This window comes from Petromyzon marinus, chromosome 36 (assembly GCF_048934315.1).
Source record: "Petromyzon marinus isolate PM22_M1 ecotype Great Lakes invasive population chromosome 36, UKy_Petmar_22M1.pri1.0, whole genome shotgun sequence".
Classification (NCBI taxonomy): domain Eukaryota; kingdom Metazoa; phylum Chordata; class Hyperoartia; order Petromyzontiformes; family Petromyzontidae; genus Petromyzon; species Petromyzon marinus.
The window spans coordinates 2,042,186-2,059,691 of NC_133702.1; positions in this window are offsets into that span (position 1 = coordinate 2,042,186).

Consider the following 17,506-nt stretch of genomic DNA (forward strand, 5'->3'; position numbering starts at 1 on the left):
AGGGCAATGGCACTGTCATCATGGACAAAACAGAATATAACAACAAAATTCAAGAACTACTCAACGATGGCAGCTATACAAAAATAAAAAGAGATGCCACCAACAGCCTTGTTACCAAAACGAACAAAATCATCTCTGATTCAACAGCATTAATTGATGAGACCAAACAGTTCTCGTTGAAACCCTCTGCTGCCAGACCACCAAGATTATATGGCCTTCCAAAGATACACAAAGAAGATACACCCCTTCGTCCCATCGTCTCTACTATCAACTCCCCCACCTATAAACTGGCACGTTTTCTTGCTGATATACTGCGACCTTTCACTGGAAAAACCACCTCTGCGGTACTAAATTCTACTCACCTGGTACGACAATCAAAGGCATTTCCCTGTCCCAAGACGACCTGCTTGTCAGTTTTGATGTGGTGTCCTTGTTCACCAAAGTCCCGGTACCTGACACCATCGCTATCATTGAAGACCTGATTCATCAAGGACTGCATACTGATGTACCCCCCTGGTGAAACATTGCTTAACCAACACATACTTCACCTGGAATGGAACTTATTACAAACAAACTGTGGGCACGCCAATGGGCTCCCTCCTATCTCCGGTTGTAGCCAACGTATTCATGGAAAAATTTGAAACTGACGCCATCCAGACTGCCACTCTACACCCGACCTTATGGAAGAGGTACGTGGATGACACCTCTGTCATCTGGCCACATGGGCCACCTTGCTCTAGACTAATTCCGCGACCACATCAATTCCATACACCCAGCCATCAGATTTACCATGGAGGTCGAAAAAGATGGCAAACTACCCTTTTTGGATGTCTTAATTAAAAGGGGACATGATGGTTCAATGAGCCACTCTGTCTACAGGAAAGCTACCCATACAGATGCTTACTTGAAACCGGATTCTCACCATCATCCATCCCAGAAGAACTCCCTCATCAAGACTCTATACCATAGAGCCCAATGCATTTCCGACCAGGAACACATTACCAGTGAACTCAAGCACGTACACCAGGCTCTCAGGGCTAATGGTTACTCCGACTACACAATCCGCAAAGCCATCACTCCAGTCATGAAAAAGGATCCTCTTGTGGAGCCACTCAAAACCATCACCTTACCCTACATTGCAGGGGTCACTAAAAATATCTCCAAAATCCTGAATAAACACAAGATCCAGGTCCGATTCAACACAGTACATAAAATCCGTGATCTAGTTCCATCTGTAAAAGATGCTGTTCCAGACATACAGTACCCGGGCGTTTACAAACTAAAGTGCCTCTGTGGTAGTAGCTACATTGGAGAAACCAAACGACATATCTCGGACCGCATCCGCGAACATAAAGCAGACTTGAAACACGGTAGAACGAACTCCTCTGCCGTGGCAGATCACTGTTATAATTCAGTGGGATCACATGACATTGACTTCTCCCAGACGGAGGTTCTTTGCAAACCAACCGGCTACCATGAGAGATTCGTTCATGAGGCCATTCACATATACAAGCACAGAGACAATTTCAACCGAGAATATGGATTCTGGCTCTGTAACCATTGGAAAGATGTTTTAAACCATTTCCATTCTTAATTAATTGTATTTTACGATGGCCTTCAGACCGCAGCTCTTTCGCTGGCATTGACTCTTAATACCTCTCACACCACGGTTAATGGTATGGTTTACAACATGGAGTATAACAGCGCCTCGCAGCTGTCTCTCTCCCCCTCCTCTGTTCCGACCAATGATGAACTCGTCCGTCTGAACGGGGCCCGTAGCTATCCGTGTTGCTAAAGTTGAGGGTAAGAATCCACCCATTTTTTCGCCATATAGCATTGTGATATATAACGACTTATTTTTGGTAGCTTAGCTGATTGGAGAATATATAGAGTTTATTGATAACATTGAGGTAATTTATATTTTAGTTTTTTTTATTGGTTCACTATATAGTATTCATTATATATTGTAGTGTATACTCAGTTACTGTGAATAGCTCAGATGTGTAGGCCTTGACTTCAACATAGCCATTTCTGTGACCAGTCACAAGCGAATCACTCAGTTATTTCAATGCTAAATTCGCCTAGTTATTTCAATGCTAAATTCTCCTGTTTGATTTGTACTAGGTGCCTCTGTAATGTGTATGCTCTGACTTTAACATAGCTCTTTCAGTGACAAGTTACAAGCTAATCACTCAGCTATTTCAAAGCTAAATTCAATGCGAATTCCTTTGTCAAGGTGTGCCTCTGCGGAGTTGTATGCTTTAACTTAGCTATTTCAATGCTAAATTCTATGCTAATTCCTTTGTCAAGGGCGCCTCTGCGGATGTGTATGCTTTAACTTTAACATAGCCATTTCTGTGACCAGTCACAAGCTAATCACTCAGCCATTTCAATGCTAAATTCTATGCTAATTCCTTTGTCAAGGCGCTTTGTTTCTTCTCACACAGCTTAAAGGTCGCGATCTGAGCGTGGCTTTTTCACTCCAGCGCTGTCCTCCAGACAGTCTCGTCTCTTCACCTGATGAAGGCCGCTTGTGTTGTGGCCGAAACGTCGTGAGAATATTATTGTGTTATTTTATACATTTATTATTTTATTCTAATTCTACGTGACTTTACCGAAAAAACCAAAGAAGAAGGTATAACACATACAATGTCCATTTTCACCTATGTGCACGCTCAGTCGCCCAAGATATGATGGTCACCATGGCCCTCTCAATTGTGGCACGACACTCCTGTTCGGGAACACTCACTTGCACTCTTCGCCAGAGGAAACTGAGTTCAATCCACTGTGATCTGTGCTTTCAGCTTACTCCATAATTCATCAAATTATTAGCCAGGCAAATATATATATATAGCATTGGGTGGAGCGGTGGCATAGGGCTACGTGTATTGTGTTACGAACCCAGTGACCTGAGTTCAAATCGCGCTCGCCATCCGTGGCCAGTGACATTTGAACGGATCCTCGGTGTCCCTTCCACCAATTCACGCTGACGTATGGTCAGACAGTCCCCACGTCTTGCGTGGCAAGGGGAGGCCTTCATCCAGCAGTGGATTGACACACGGCTGTTCACCGCGTTCTCCGTGGCAGTCCGCGTCATCTGAAACGCCGTCCCGCTACCGCAGACAGCAGCGTTCAACCCACACGGACTCTTAAGAGGCAAAGACCGTCACACCTCTTTCGCCCAGGCCTTGCGAGTGACACTGAGCTTGGCTACGCACCACACAGTCACGGGCATTTAAATTCCGTGAAATACCGTGTGTGTTTCAAATCGTATCATCGTCATTGTCAAAATTAGTATGGGGCCATGCTCAATTGCATTGAGTGTGCTGAGACAGTGGTGGAAATTCCATATTCACATGGCAGGAGCCAGTCTCTGTATAGAAAATAACTGTTGGCTTTATCTACTGCAATAATCATGGTCTTGATCGTGGCTCACTCAGTTCTTAAACTGGAATTAAAAATTTTGATTTAAAGCTTTCGTGACTGCAGGGAATCATATGGAATTTAAAAGTTACGTACGCTCTATAATTATGATAATACAAGAATATTAATATAGTACACGTCATTAAAATTAAATAATAAGTCATGGACAAATTTCGATTTAAAGCTTTCGTGACTGCAAGGATTCATCTTCTTTGGTTCTTTCGGTAAAGTCACGTAGAATGAGAATAAAATAATAAATTTATAAAATAAAATAACACTTTAAACCTTTAAGCTGTGTGAGAAGAAACAAAGCGCCTTGACAAAGGAATTAGCATATAATTTAGCATTGAAATTGCTGACTGATTAGCTTGTGACTGGTCACAGAAAAGGCTATGTTAAAGTTAAAGCATACACATCCGCAAAGGCACCCCTTGACAAAGGAATTAGCATAGAATTTAGCATTGAAATAGCTTAAAGGTCGTGATCTCAGCGTGGCTTTCTCACTCCAGCACTGTCCTCCAGACAGTCTCGTCCCCTTCACCTGATGAAGGCCGCTTGTGTTGTGGCCGAAACGTCGTGAGAATATTATTGCGTTATTTTATTTTCTCAATTTATTATTTTATTCTCATTCTACGTGACTTTACCGAAAGAACCAAAGAAGAAGTCATAGACAATTTGTCAATCCATTTTTGGAGGAAGCCCTCCACCATGCCAAGAGATCGGTTCAGCAAGGTTTGGTTGAGCTATCGCTTACCGGCGGTTTTAACCATAGCCAAAAACTGAACTCGGGTCACCAGGTTTGTAACGGAGGGCTCTGCCCATTGCGCAGCTGCTCCCCATTCTATTACAATGCACAACTTAAAATATTGAACGTATCAATATTTATGCACTAATTTGTACAGGTACCGATATATTATATGAATAAATAATTTTCATTAACATTTATAGTGCGTGCTTATGTGTTGTTTACCATGATAGTACATTGTTTTATATCATTGCTTTGGTAAAATGAATGTAAAAACAACGATAAGAACAATGCATGTGATAATAATAATAGACAATAATGTGCAATTCATCCAGGGTTTTCAATGCATTGACTACACAATCTTTGTCGTCAGTGCATTATTTGTATTCATTCCTACAGGCAAGGGCTCACTGTGGCTTTGCGTGCAGAAAGCTTTTGGCTGTAGTGATCCACTCATGTAATAGAAAATACATCTGTAGCATTTTTAAATATTTAAACAGTAACATGTGATGTGTGTTCCATTGGAAAGGGATCCAAAATACTGTAATTCTTCATTCCGGTGTATCATTATTATGGAATGTTTCATCAGGCTATGTGACCCGATATAAATCTTAATATACATTGAGTGTGTAGTATTGTATAATGATGAAACAATAGAGACTGGACTGTATCTGAGTTCAGCAACAGGAGTTCTCTTGATCTCCATCTGGTGGACGCCTTTCTACCAGCAGTGGCGCGATCCGAGACATTGCAGGGCTGCACCTTGACTTCCATACGCGTTGCAACTAGCATACAATCATTCTGTTCGCCTGTTAGTCGATTTACTTTTATGCGGGGAGTTCATTAGGGTTCGTGTTTGGGTAATTTTGAGGCGCGGATTTATTTACAAAACCGGCTGGTTTCATGAGGGTTTTTCCAGGACACTTTCCAATATACACCGATAAATTTGTAATTATGTCTGGCAGGGACATTTGATGTGATTTGAGTATGGTAATATGCAATCCACATTGGGGGTGAGTCCACAGATGGCTGATGACATGCACTCCTTCTTTCCTATGGAAATAGCTAACATTTGCAAGAGTAAATGGGGTTTAGATATCTAGTCAAGAAATATAATTGTATACCGGATTCACTTTTGTCAACCTGCCCCAGGAAGTGACTGTAAGGGGCCACTGTTGAGGATGATTGTTTGAAATTCGCCACAGCCGCAGTGTCGATCGCCTTTGAATCATCGCCATTCGTACGTCAAATAATATCAACATCACCCGTGGGAAGAAGCCCCGGTGCCATTTATAATCACCCACTGCCGCGGGGAAAGCGCGAAGCCAGGAGATTCAGCCCGTGGGATCGTACACAGTGCAGTACAACATCTGATCTTTACGTATCCGCCCCGACCAATTGACCGCTCACATTCAGTGCAGCACTTACTCCTTGTGGCGGGACCCCGGGGTCCCATAAGCCCCCTGGCTCTCGCATCAACTGCGTTGCGACTTCATTTGATGTCTGTTGAAGGCGAACGATACGGCGATCTATTCCTCTTGACGAGCTCTACACGATGCACGAATAAAAGTTGTATATATTTTTTTCTGCGCATTCTGCCTCGCTGCTGCGCTTGGACATGACATGACAACAGAATGATCCGCGCCAGGTGGGTCACGGCGTTTATGTTTGCGCGGTGGGATGGAGTCGCCAAAATAAATAATTAATGACGGGTTTTTTTGGTACGTTTATTCGGGACCCCGGGGTCCCGCCACAAGGTTCACTTTGTGTAATGACCGAAATTAACGAGCGCTCACGCCAAGCCAACGTGCAGCCAAACGGTTATTCAAAAGTAGGCCAAGGGGTCTCCAATTGGCGGAAGGAGTCCTCCACGGTGATTGGTCGGGAGGCCGGGCTTTTGGTGTGGTTCGAGGAATAGGGTTTGAACGGGAATAGGCGGGACACGGAGTGGGGGAGAATGAGGGATGATTCGAGAAAGGGGGCTAGAGTGATGAAATGACAGAGGACAAGGGGAGGAGACGTTCAAGGGGAGGAGATGTTCAAGGGAAGGGACGAGCTTCTAGACGAAGTCCTGACCTGGATTGTTCTGTGTTATACTAAAGGAGGCTCCTAGTAGTCTGTCGTTCGAGTCATTTCACTTGCGCGCGGAGTAAATGTCAAGTTTTATGGATATTAACATATCGTCGGCCTGTTATGGTACCCTTTGTCTGTGGCGACGTTGTTACTGCGCATGTATTTTCTCTTGTTTTTTTCCTCTTTCGACGCAAACGATCTCGGATTGACTCTGAGAGAGGATAAATGGCGGATTGATTATGCACTTTTAAATCAAGATTGAAAACTAATTTATTAAGCATGGCTTTTTCTGTATAGTTTGTTGTCCTTCCCCCCACACCTCCGATAGGAAAGGTGGGCTACGTACGGAGCGAAATAAGATCAACATGCATACACACATTGTGGACGTGCAGGGCGAAGTTCACATGGAGTCTTGCTGCTGCGCCCCTTTTCCATGGGCATAAAGGCAAGAGGAAGATAAAGACGGATCTGCTGGAGTGGCGTATGCCATGCTGACCTAGCTAAGCGTGGCATACATCACGAAAGCTTGTACCCAGAGGAAGTGTTGGCATGCATTGGTTCATCGACCTTTGAACCCGTAGCTGACATCGATGGGCCATCATCGGCCATGATCAATCCACTGCTGGATGAAGGCCTCGCTAAGCCATTGGCATCTCTCAAGATCCTGCGATGGAACAATCCACCCAACACCTGAACACCACCCATTTTTATCGCTCCATTTCCGCAATGGGTATCCACAAAAGATGCGTTCCATTCGTTGGCTGCCACTCTGTTTATTGTTTTTCACGACCATCATCAATTATCGTGACAAATCTCCTGCCCAAGGCCACGTACTTTTCATTATAGTTTGAACAATGTCATCAACATGCTTATCGTAATTTTTTTGGATCCGATTGTTGCTCTTACTGTCTCTAAACGTAACTCTAAGGGTGCATCTTTCCAAAGCACCAATGGATGAACAGGCTAAAATACTCAATCAATGACTGAACATTCCAATGCTGGATCTGCCACCCAAATTATTTATAAGTTTTTGGACAATTTGGAATACTGTATTGCACTGTGTATATTCATTTTGAGAAATGCACATTGTATTATTTGTCTGCATTCCGAGAAATGCATGCATTATGCATTTCGAGAAGGTTGCACACATTTTTTGTTGAGAAATCCATGTGGCGAGCAACAATATTGTTGGACTTTGGTCAAAGTGTTGCATCGTTAGTCCACCAAAATATATTGAAAAACGCTCACATTACCGTACCGCGATGTAAAGTAATTGCACCCAGGCCAGTGGGAAAACTAACTTAATTAATTCATTAAATATTCGCCGCCACAAACGCTGTTCGACTAAAGCGCGCCTTCCGCGCTGCGATTCTCGTGAAGAACCGAAGCGCATTAAAACATCGGAGTAGAATTACATTCGCTCGATCGCCGGATCAGAATTGCATGACAGCCAAGTGGGGCACATTATCCTTTGTCGCTGCAACGTCCACGCATGCGCATACCACTGCTTTTGAAAAAAAATTGGGAACATTAATAACGTTACCGTCTGTATGATGCGTGAGCAGACGCAGCCATTGTGGAGTTCATGAAATACGGTGTCAAGTTGTGACACGCGGGGGTTACTGCCAATGAATAATCATGCACACGTTGTTGTGATGCAACCCTCCGAATTCACGAGGTCAGGAGGTCACCATGGTCAATGCCTTCTGCTGCAACCCACAACTCTGTTGCACAGTTGACACCCCTCCAATGTCCCACTATCCTGCGTCTGGTCTCATGCCTTTGGGGCCGACCCCCGGGGTGCCGCTACCAGGCCAGCCTGGGCGTCCTTCGCTCCTCCACTCCGCACGCGTAATTCACCCAGCGCATCCTTACCTTCCTTGACAAATTCCTGTGATGACTTGAACGTGTCCGTTTGCACAGCCCAAATTATGATTCGTTACAGATGTTTTAGGTTAGGCCACGTGTTCATTTGCCCAAATTTTCGTCACGTAGCCCTCCAACTACCACGCAACACAGCCAAACATATTGTGCTTTTTAACGACGCGCCGAGGATTATTGCTTCACCTCGCCGGTGAGTACAATTGTCACGACTACATTTAACAAAGATGTTTGACGGTTCGCTGGATCCTACATCAAGCGGCATCATCAGGTCGTGAAACCATGAAGCCAGATCATTACGTGGCCTTATCGAAAATAAATCGTGAAACTGTTACAGACTTGTTTGTTCAGAAAAACCTCACTGAACTTCATGAAAAAAAATTCAGGAGGGTCCTGCATTGGGGTGTTTGGTAAATGAGTGTGTGGTGAGTGGGTAACGGCTGCAGTACTCAGAGAAAACCCAGTCATGCATATGGGCCGCCACAGTGGCGAGATGTTAACTACCTCGCCTGGTATACAGGAGGTCGTGGGTTCGATCCCAACCCTGACGCCTGTATATTAGGAGTTTGCATCTTGTCGCACATGATAATAATAATAATGCTATCTATAATGCGCACACATGATGAGAAGCCATTTCTCAGAACTATCATTTGGTGCCAGGCCGCGTCTGAAAAAAAGCCATATAGCCCAGTTGGTCTTACCTGGTCAAGTAAAATAAAATATTTTTTCGTTTTGTATTCAACAATCAATTTCTGTACTGCCATCTGCTGGTGTCTTGGTAGCTCATGCTTACAACACCTGGTAATCACGGGTGTACTCCCATCCATGTGCAAGCGAATGCGGACACATTCAGATTAAAAATCGCGGTGCTCTAAGAAGCAGGGAAAGGAGAGGAAACAGGGACAAGGGGAGAAAGAGAAGAGAAGGGATGACGGGAGGAGATCGCGTGGTTGGAGGGAGGGTTCAGATCATAAACAAACCATCAAATGAGGGCGAATCCTCCTATGAGCCATGAGTGATCCCTGCGATCGAGGCCATGACTGTTTAAGGGTGGAGACTTCTTGCGATAATTCTTCCCAGCGTTGAGCGTGGGTAGCCCATGGGTCGTGCATTGCCTCAACTGTAGGAGTCTAAGGGCACTGAGAGACATTCTCAGCAGGGTGCCGCGTAGCACCCCAAATCAATGGGAGACCAACAGCCAACGCCATTGGCAAGACTGATTAATCATCCAAGTGGCCTTTTTATCTTTTACACAGTAGGGGCCAACTTTCTCACAAGCTCCGTCATGAGATTGCCACGTGGCGGTGAAAACGATGTAACTTTTTTATTATTATTATTATCAGAGCTAGAATGTAACCGTATCAAGTGCAAAACCAAATGTAATAGGATGACGGACTAAGTTCTCTTGCAGTTATCAATGAGCTGGACTGGAGAACGAGCATTCGTCACGGGTTAGGGGACTAGACTCAAACCCGGATCGTCAGCTGTGCCAGCCCAACGCTCTTACCTCGAAGCTATCCAAGATATCTCTGCACGAAGGCAAATTGGCCGAAGGTTACGACGTTTCGATCGCAACACAAGCGACCATCTTCACCTCTCACCTGAAGACGGTCGCTTGTGTTGCGATCGAAACGTCACCTGAATACGGTCGCTTGTGTTGCGATCGAAACGTCGTGATTTGTTATTTTTTTCTACCTACGTGACTTTACCGAAAGAACCAAAGAGTACTGGATTCCTGCAGTCACGGGAAGCTTCAAATCAAGATTGGCCGAAGGTCATTTTGCTATTTTCTGTCTGTTCGTGTAACTAGATAGCGGTGTAATTTTTGCAGATTTTTTTATCATGCACTGTATATTAATTTACCTTTTTAATGCTTCGTGTTTTGCTTCTATTTATTGTTCTTCTTTTGCTTCCACTGCACACTTTTTTCTTTCGTCGGATATTACTTTGTTTAAATGTGTTATTAAAGATACATTTATATATGCAACAAATTGCAGTCATTTTCAATCCACCGATGGATGTAGGTCTTTTTTATCAGCCATACTTAACCATGGGCTGGTCAATGTGGGATTGGAGAAGTGGGTGGGAACGGGAGGAGCGCTCCTTGTGTCACTCTGCACTCGTGTTTTTCGTGGTCGGAAATCAAACTCAGGTCACTGGGTCCAAAGCGCAGCCGTTGCGCTCCCCCCTAATTGAGACTCAGCTACGATTACAGTCAATTGATTGATGGATTCTTTCAATAAATAAGCAGACATTACACCTCCATCCCAAATTTGTCTCTCCGCGTATTTTTTGTTTCTTTACGCAATGCATCGGCGCTCGGGTTTCCAACTTGTCTCAGGCAACACGGGGGTCTCACGTGATGAAGCTCAACAGGTACCAGGTCTCTGTACAAATCCATTGCTGCCACCCTGAATACAAATGCCAGTTCCCAGACTGTCCGGGTAAAATCCTGACAAGTGGCACCCCTACTTGACGCTAATGTTAATTTTGTAACGGAGACATTGACTGATTGACTGATTTACTGATGAAAGGGAAATCCATTGACATGCAGTGGGAATTAACTCCCCCCGATTTAATTCAGCCAACCAAAGTAAGCACAGATATCTGCTGCGGTTTCTCTTGTCGAGTGTCATGGCTGTGTATAACTTCCACATCACAAACAAGTGATTGTTTCCGTCCCCAAACTGAGAAAACCGTGCGTGAATTAACCACAAGTAGGAGAGTCTAAAGCGTTGTGCGTGCTCAACAGAGCTCACAAGCGACTATTTATACATTTTTTCCGGGGTAGATTTCGCTTACAACACTGCCTTATTATATTTAGTTTGAGCCCTGCAAATGTGAAAGCTCGTCTTACAGAAAATGAGACCTGCGGGGAGGGCATTCTGCCTCGGACGTGGCTCGAGGTGTCACTGCAGCAGAGCAACCTTGCGGTTCAGATTAATTCATTTCGCTCCAAAGCTGCTCCCTTGCAGAACACGAGGATGGTGTTTTGGGGACACGGTCAGCTCATTATGTGTTGTGTGACTGAGCCTTAATATTATTGTAAAAAATTGTTATATATAAACGTTATATAAAAACATCATTGATCTTCCTTATTATATATATTTGTTTTTATCCCCAGCAGCAATGCGCCTATCATTGGCCATCGATTGTTTAGCTTCCTCAAGCTTAATCCTGAGTGTGTCTCGCGACGAAATCATCGCCTGCGTGGGCCTTTTGTGGCGTGGGCATGTGCCGCTCGCCGCACTTGCGCGCAACACCCTCGGGTCAAATCTGTAGTTTTTAATTTTTGCGGGGTTCCCGAAGTCGGCTGCACCCGAGGTCAGAGTTCAGATGTTAAGCACCATGTTGACGGTCGATGCAAAGATAACGTCTCTCGCTGTTGATACCTGAACCGTCCTGGGCCCTAGCCTCCAGTCGACCCCCCCCCTCCTCCCGCCTTCTCTAAGCAGCCCGGTGAATTATGGCAAAACAAGCCACGTGGCATGGTGGTGGCCTTCATCCAACAGAGGACTGACACCATGGCTCTTATTTATTGGTATCAGTATTATCTAACCAAAACAATTTGTAAACATTAAACAGTTTGAATTGATTTTACGTAAGGTAAAAAAATATATAGGAATAAGTTGAGGATTTGGATCAATAAAGGCATATATGTATGGTTGAAAGTATTAACCATCTTCCGTGTTCTAATGCCTTTATATAATACCGATGGTAATCATTGACAGAAGTGAAATAAATTACGTGGAAGACCGAGTGCCAAATCCTAATTTATGCCTCATATTGCAGTACACCAACAGCATGCTATGGTTCATGTTTTCATGTACAACTGGGAACCTGTTAAAATTCAGTAAATAACCTAATAATACAGGTGTACGTTTTTGAGTACATATTATACACGCCTATGTGCCTGTGTGTATCCGATTAATGAACATCTAGTCTGAAAACAATTTAACAAAATAATAACTCCAACCGCATTAATTTAAATTATCATTCTTTATTCACCCAGGAAAGCGTCACAGAGACTCATTTTTAACAAGAGGTTCCTGCTTTGGATCTTTAGCCAATCCCTCTTTTGGAATATTTGCTTGTGACAGTAACCCAGCGAAAACTCCCACGCAAATATATCAAAGAGAGGTCAATGGCCTACTTGCTGTACTGCTACACGGGTATCTCCATATACCTGCATGTGGATGTGTCTTGCATACAATCTCTACGTGATTTACCAAGCTCACCTACAGAGAACACGTTGGGCACTACCATACCGAAACACTTTATGAAGTGTAAAGACAAATGCATTTGATTTGTCTTTTGCACATTCAGTGGTGAGTGGGCTGCGGTCTCAAATCCAGGATATAATTCATGCTGGCTCAGTGTCCTGACAATTGACAATACAAGCCATCCAGATATCTTTATATAATAATACTACAGTAATTATTATTACTACAAAGTATAAACGTTGCGCTAATTTTGAACGGTATATTAAACGCGTCCCAATCCTGCAGCATTTTGCTCCCCTAATGTTCGTGATTATATCCCACCAACGTGGCATATTTTTTAGGAAAACTGCCACCTTTGAAAATTGGCTTTTAGGTCACACCAGAATTTTCTCTCTCTCTCTCTCTGCTTATTTGGACACACCGTAGATTATCCCAGATCCAAGCCGACATTAGCAGCTGTTGGTGTTTGTCTTTCAACGTGCGGGTGCCGTGTTACAGCTTGCCAAGCCATTGCCCTGCCAGCGCCAAGGTCGTGAGCTGGCTTTCGGGCGACAGTATCCCGTAAGCTGCAACAATCCACCGCTAAAATAAACAACTGATATATATATTATTGCTTCAGGGAATAATATTCAAACGTGGCACAGTTGGCATTGGTAAAGGTGCAGGCGGCGAAATTACTTGCTTATCTCACTGCTGGCAGAAGGCCTCCCACTAGAGAGAGGACAGAGATTAATGAGGTCATATTCTACATCACCGCGGTGAGTTTTTCGTGTTTTGGAGGCCACGTGCCTGGTTATAATGAATTTGTTATATATATAAAAAACATATTTTAATTCAATATTATTCAGTTTAGTTATCTGATGCGTTTTCTGTTTGAGTCGCGTGTTGTTTGACATGACATCTGACATTTCGCTCCATGTGCTGGGAGCTGATTCCTGAACTTGATATTTTCTGAACTGATTTGTTCTGAACTGATTTGTCCCTGAAGAACAAGATTCTAGCATGGTGGAGCGAAACATCGGACGTCGTGTCAAGCAACACAACGGCACAGCCCGAGTATACATCGGATAACTAAATTGGAGCTGTTCTTCAGGAACAATTCTGCGTCACCGAGATAGTTCAAGGGGGTTTTGCTTCGGTTATTTGGCCAATCAATTCGTGGGTATTTGTGCATGCAGGACAACATGTCTTACCTGGAGAAACCACGTGCATATGAAATATGAAACCAACAAACACCCGAACGGGCAGGTTATTGACTTACTGTGCAAATCACGGTGGGATGATCCGGTGTCCAAATAGGAACAGAGAAAAAATACAATCTGGGTTGATCAAAAAGAGAATTTCGAGGGTGGTGGCTTGATAACAATGTGTCTCTATCCTGCAGGTTGGATAAAGCTACAGTACTTCAATCACTTGCCCATTCTTGGCATAAGAGTGAGTTCTAGAGGTCTCCTCTAGAGAGGGTATTTGGTCTACTCTTCCACGCTGGAAATACATCTTGAAAGAGCTGGAGGGTACCCGCAATTTACACCACCACGATTGCATGTAGAACTTCTTTTGCGTCGTACGTAGCCGACCGTGCTAATCGGAGGTGCCGGGGAAGGAAATCGACTGCCTGTGGTGTGACCCATACCGTGCTGCTGGGTGGACAGAGTTGAGCGGGTGGGGAGAGGAGAGGGATTTAAGGAACTCTCACCATTGATGCGACTTCCACGCCGGGAGACGAAATCTATCCGGCGCCCTCTGGACTGCAAGAGGTCCGGTTCGCTGCCCATCGCACCGATGATGTGGCAGGATCATTGACGTGTTGGCCGTGCCACACATTTTATGGTCTCCTTGCCGACCCCACCAGCCGTGATTGCTAAGTGTGGGGTAATAGGGAACATTTTTTTTTGCCACTACACACGGCAAAGGCAACGCGAAACTGAAGGCCGGGGGTCATATTTTGCTGGGTAAATATAGCTCTGGCTTGGGGGAGCACCTACCGCGCGTGAAGATGCCAAACAGGGCCCCCACGCTGTCCTCCGTCCGTAACCAGCAGTGCTGATTGGAGGTAAGGGCCTTTGCCGGTTTGTCAGGAGGCCGTGTTGTCGAGGTGAGTGGTTGCATTCAGTGACAGTGTTCACCCACTGAGGGCCCTAAGCAGAACGGTTTTTATTTGGAGGAAAGTCACCCCCTTTCGAATTATACAATCCTCGTGCGATGACAGAAGACATAAACGCAAGAGATACCGATGTAGCAGAGAGAGAGAGAGAGATGTAGATTAGACGGAGACAAGAATAAACATGAATGGTCTACTTTGGTTCTTTCGGTAAAGTCACGTAGAATGAGAATAAAATAATAAAATGATAAAATAAAATAACACAATAAAATTCTCACGATGTTTCGGCCACGACACAAGCGGCCTTCATCAGGTGAAGGGACGAGACTGTCTGGAGAACAGCGCTGGAGTGAAAAAGCCACGCTCAGATCGCGACCTTTAAGCTGTGTGAGAGGAAACAAAGCGCCTTGACAAAGGAATTAGCATATAATTTAGCATTGAAATGGCTGAGTGATTGGCTTGTGACTGGTCACAGAAATGGCTATGTTAAAGTTAAAGCATACACATCCGCAGAGGCACCCCTTGACAAAGGAATTAGCATAGAATTTAGCATTGAAATAGCTGAGTGATTAGCTTGTAACTGGTCACAGAAATCGAAACATGAATGGGTTTATTAGGCCTTATATTGAGCTGATCTTTGACGCACACCTCGTGCTGCTTGGGACCCGACGCTTTGATCCCTGCACTGCCGATGATTGCCCTTCTTGTTTTCTCCAACCCCAAGTTAGTAAGCCAACGCCTGGTCACAGCAAAGGTACCACCACAGAGTAAATAGGGACTTTGAGATAACGAATGTCAAAGTTTAAAAGCTCGAGCGATTAATCACTTTTTTGTGTTGAGTCATTTGTGAAAGCAATCTGCGCGTTCAGCATCCAGTGCTGATTGTGAAGCGTCGTGTGCACTGTGGTGTTAGCGCGGCCTAACAAACTCGTGACTCCTATTGAATGGATAATTGTCCCCGACCTTTAAGTGGTGGCAAGGATGTCACCCTATACTGGAAAAAAGGACACGTGTGTGCACGTGTGTGTGTGTGCGGTGTTTGTGTGTGTGTGTGTGGTGTTTGTGTAGGAGCATATGGGAAACGGTGGTGTTGCGGTTAGCGCGCTGCACAACGAACCCGGCGACGCGAGTTTAATTCCCGCTCACGGCCAACACCAAAGACGATTATTTTAACCGGCACTGGGCCTCCCCTAGGTCGACTCAGCCTCAAATGAGTAACTGGTGCGGTGCGTAAAACATCGCCACAAGGGAGACAAAAGCGGCCGCCCGTGGTGCTGGCCACCCACCCCCTCGTGTACCGTGGCGGCCTTCACAGGTGCTCGCTAGCAGCCCTTGCCCCAACAGTCCGTTAAGGCTACACGGGAGATCTTTGTCTTTGCGTGAGAGCAGTGGACCGTGTGGTTAGCAGTCTGTGTCACATTTATCAGCTGTGATTCACACCTGTGAACCCTGACCTCCCCCCCCAGGTGGAAGTGTGTTATCACGGGGGCCTGCCCCAGTGATGTACACGCGTCTGTTACCTTCCTCACGCTCCAATTTATGAACTCACCATGCGCAATTGTAATGCCGCCGTTTAGCGCCACGACAGTTTTTGTTCATTAGGATTGGCAATCGCCGTGCCGAGGTGGTTATTACCGCATTCATCGAGTTGCCATCCCACACTCCTCGGGAAAGCGTTTCCATGGATTTTTAAAAAAAAAATAATTTTACCACCTAAGGCACCAGCGAGCTGTATAGCTCATTTTCAGAAGCGACCTGTCCACCAAGTATAGCCCAACGAAGTGGCCTATCACGTGGACATTTATAGCAGACAAATACTCTAAAAGCATGTTTATAAAAAAATATATGTGGAGGGAAAACCCGGAGGACCAGGAGAAAAATCCACGCGACCACGGGGAGAACATGCAAACTCCAAATATACAGGCATCAGGGTCGGGATCGAACCCATGCCCTCCTGCATACTAGGCGAGGCAGAAAACATCTCGCGTCACGGCCTGGCCTGCGTGGCCCACATTAGAATTCCGGCCGTGAGACTCAGTGGTGGAGCGAGTGTCTAGCATTCGTAAGGTTGCGAGATCAAATCCTGACTGGGGGGGTGTTGACTCAGCCCATAATCCCTCCGGGGTCGATACAAATCTGTCGCATATTTCTACGAAATTGACAGTGGTCGTCCTTTTGACAAGACTTGCCCTGCCATCGAAAGGTGGAATGTCGTTTTTTTTCAACCACTGGGATAGGATTGTCATTAGGCGAGATGATCACCATGTTGATGTACAAACAAACCTCTGTTGTTAGTGACTGCGCGACGTTGCCACCGAAGCTAGCTGGGTAACTGGCTACACGGGATTATCCGTGTAACAAACCAAAAAACATTAACTTGAATTGAAACAGCAGAAGAAGACTTTAGGAAGATGATATATGGGACCCCAAAGAGGTGGGAGAAACGAATATAGAATTGCTCAAATATATAGATTTGTGCCCCTATTACTGTCTTTAAATCCTAGACCTAGAGAATAGAAAATGTTAATCCAATTATCTTGGCATTTAATTTTATTCGCGTACATATCAATGGAGATAACTTTTAGTGAGACGCGAATGAAAATGACAGCTGTCTTTTCTTATCCTCCCGTTTTTTTTTCTGATTCACAAATTAAGTTTGAGATTAGTTCATAGAAAACCTGCACATATAAAGGATTCTCCATAAACCACAAACGCAGCAACGTAATAAAAAAAAAGTTAAAATAAAGGCGCAGCCTTGCAACTGCTGCTCACGCCATTGCTGTGGCAGACAGGGCCCGATAGAGGGAGCTCTAGGGCGCACCTCGAGGATATTTGGCCTACTCTTCCACGCTGACCAGACATTGTGGAAGGGATGACAGAATCCCACAATTTACACCACCATGTATATTGAACTTATTTCGCACTGTACAAAGCCAACCGTGCTAATCGAAGGTGCGTGTGTCCCTAAGCGCCTCAACGTGGATGTATCCGTTCATGTTACAGAGTGGACAGAGGTGGAAGGGAGTACAAAAAAATATCCTCAGTGTGTTAACTGCCGTG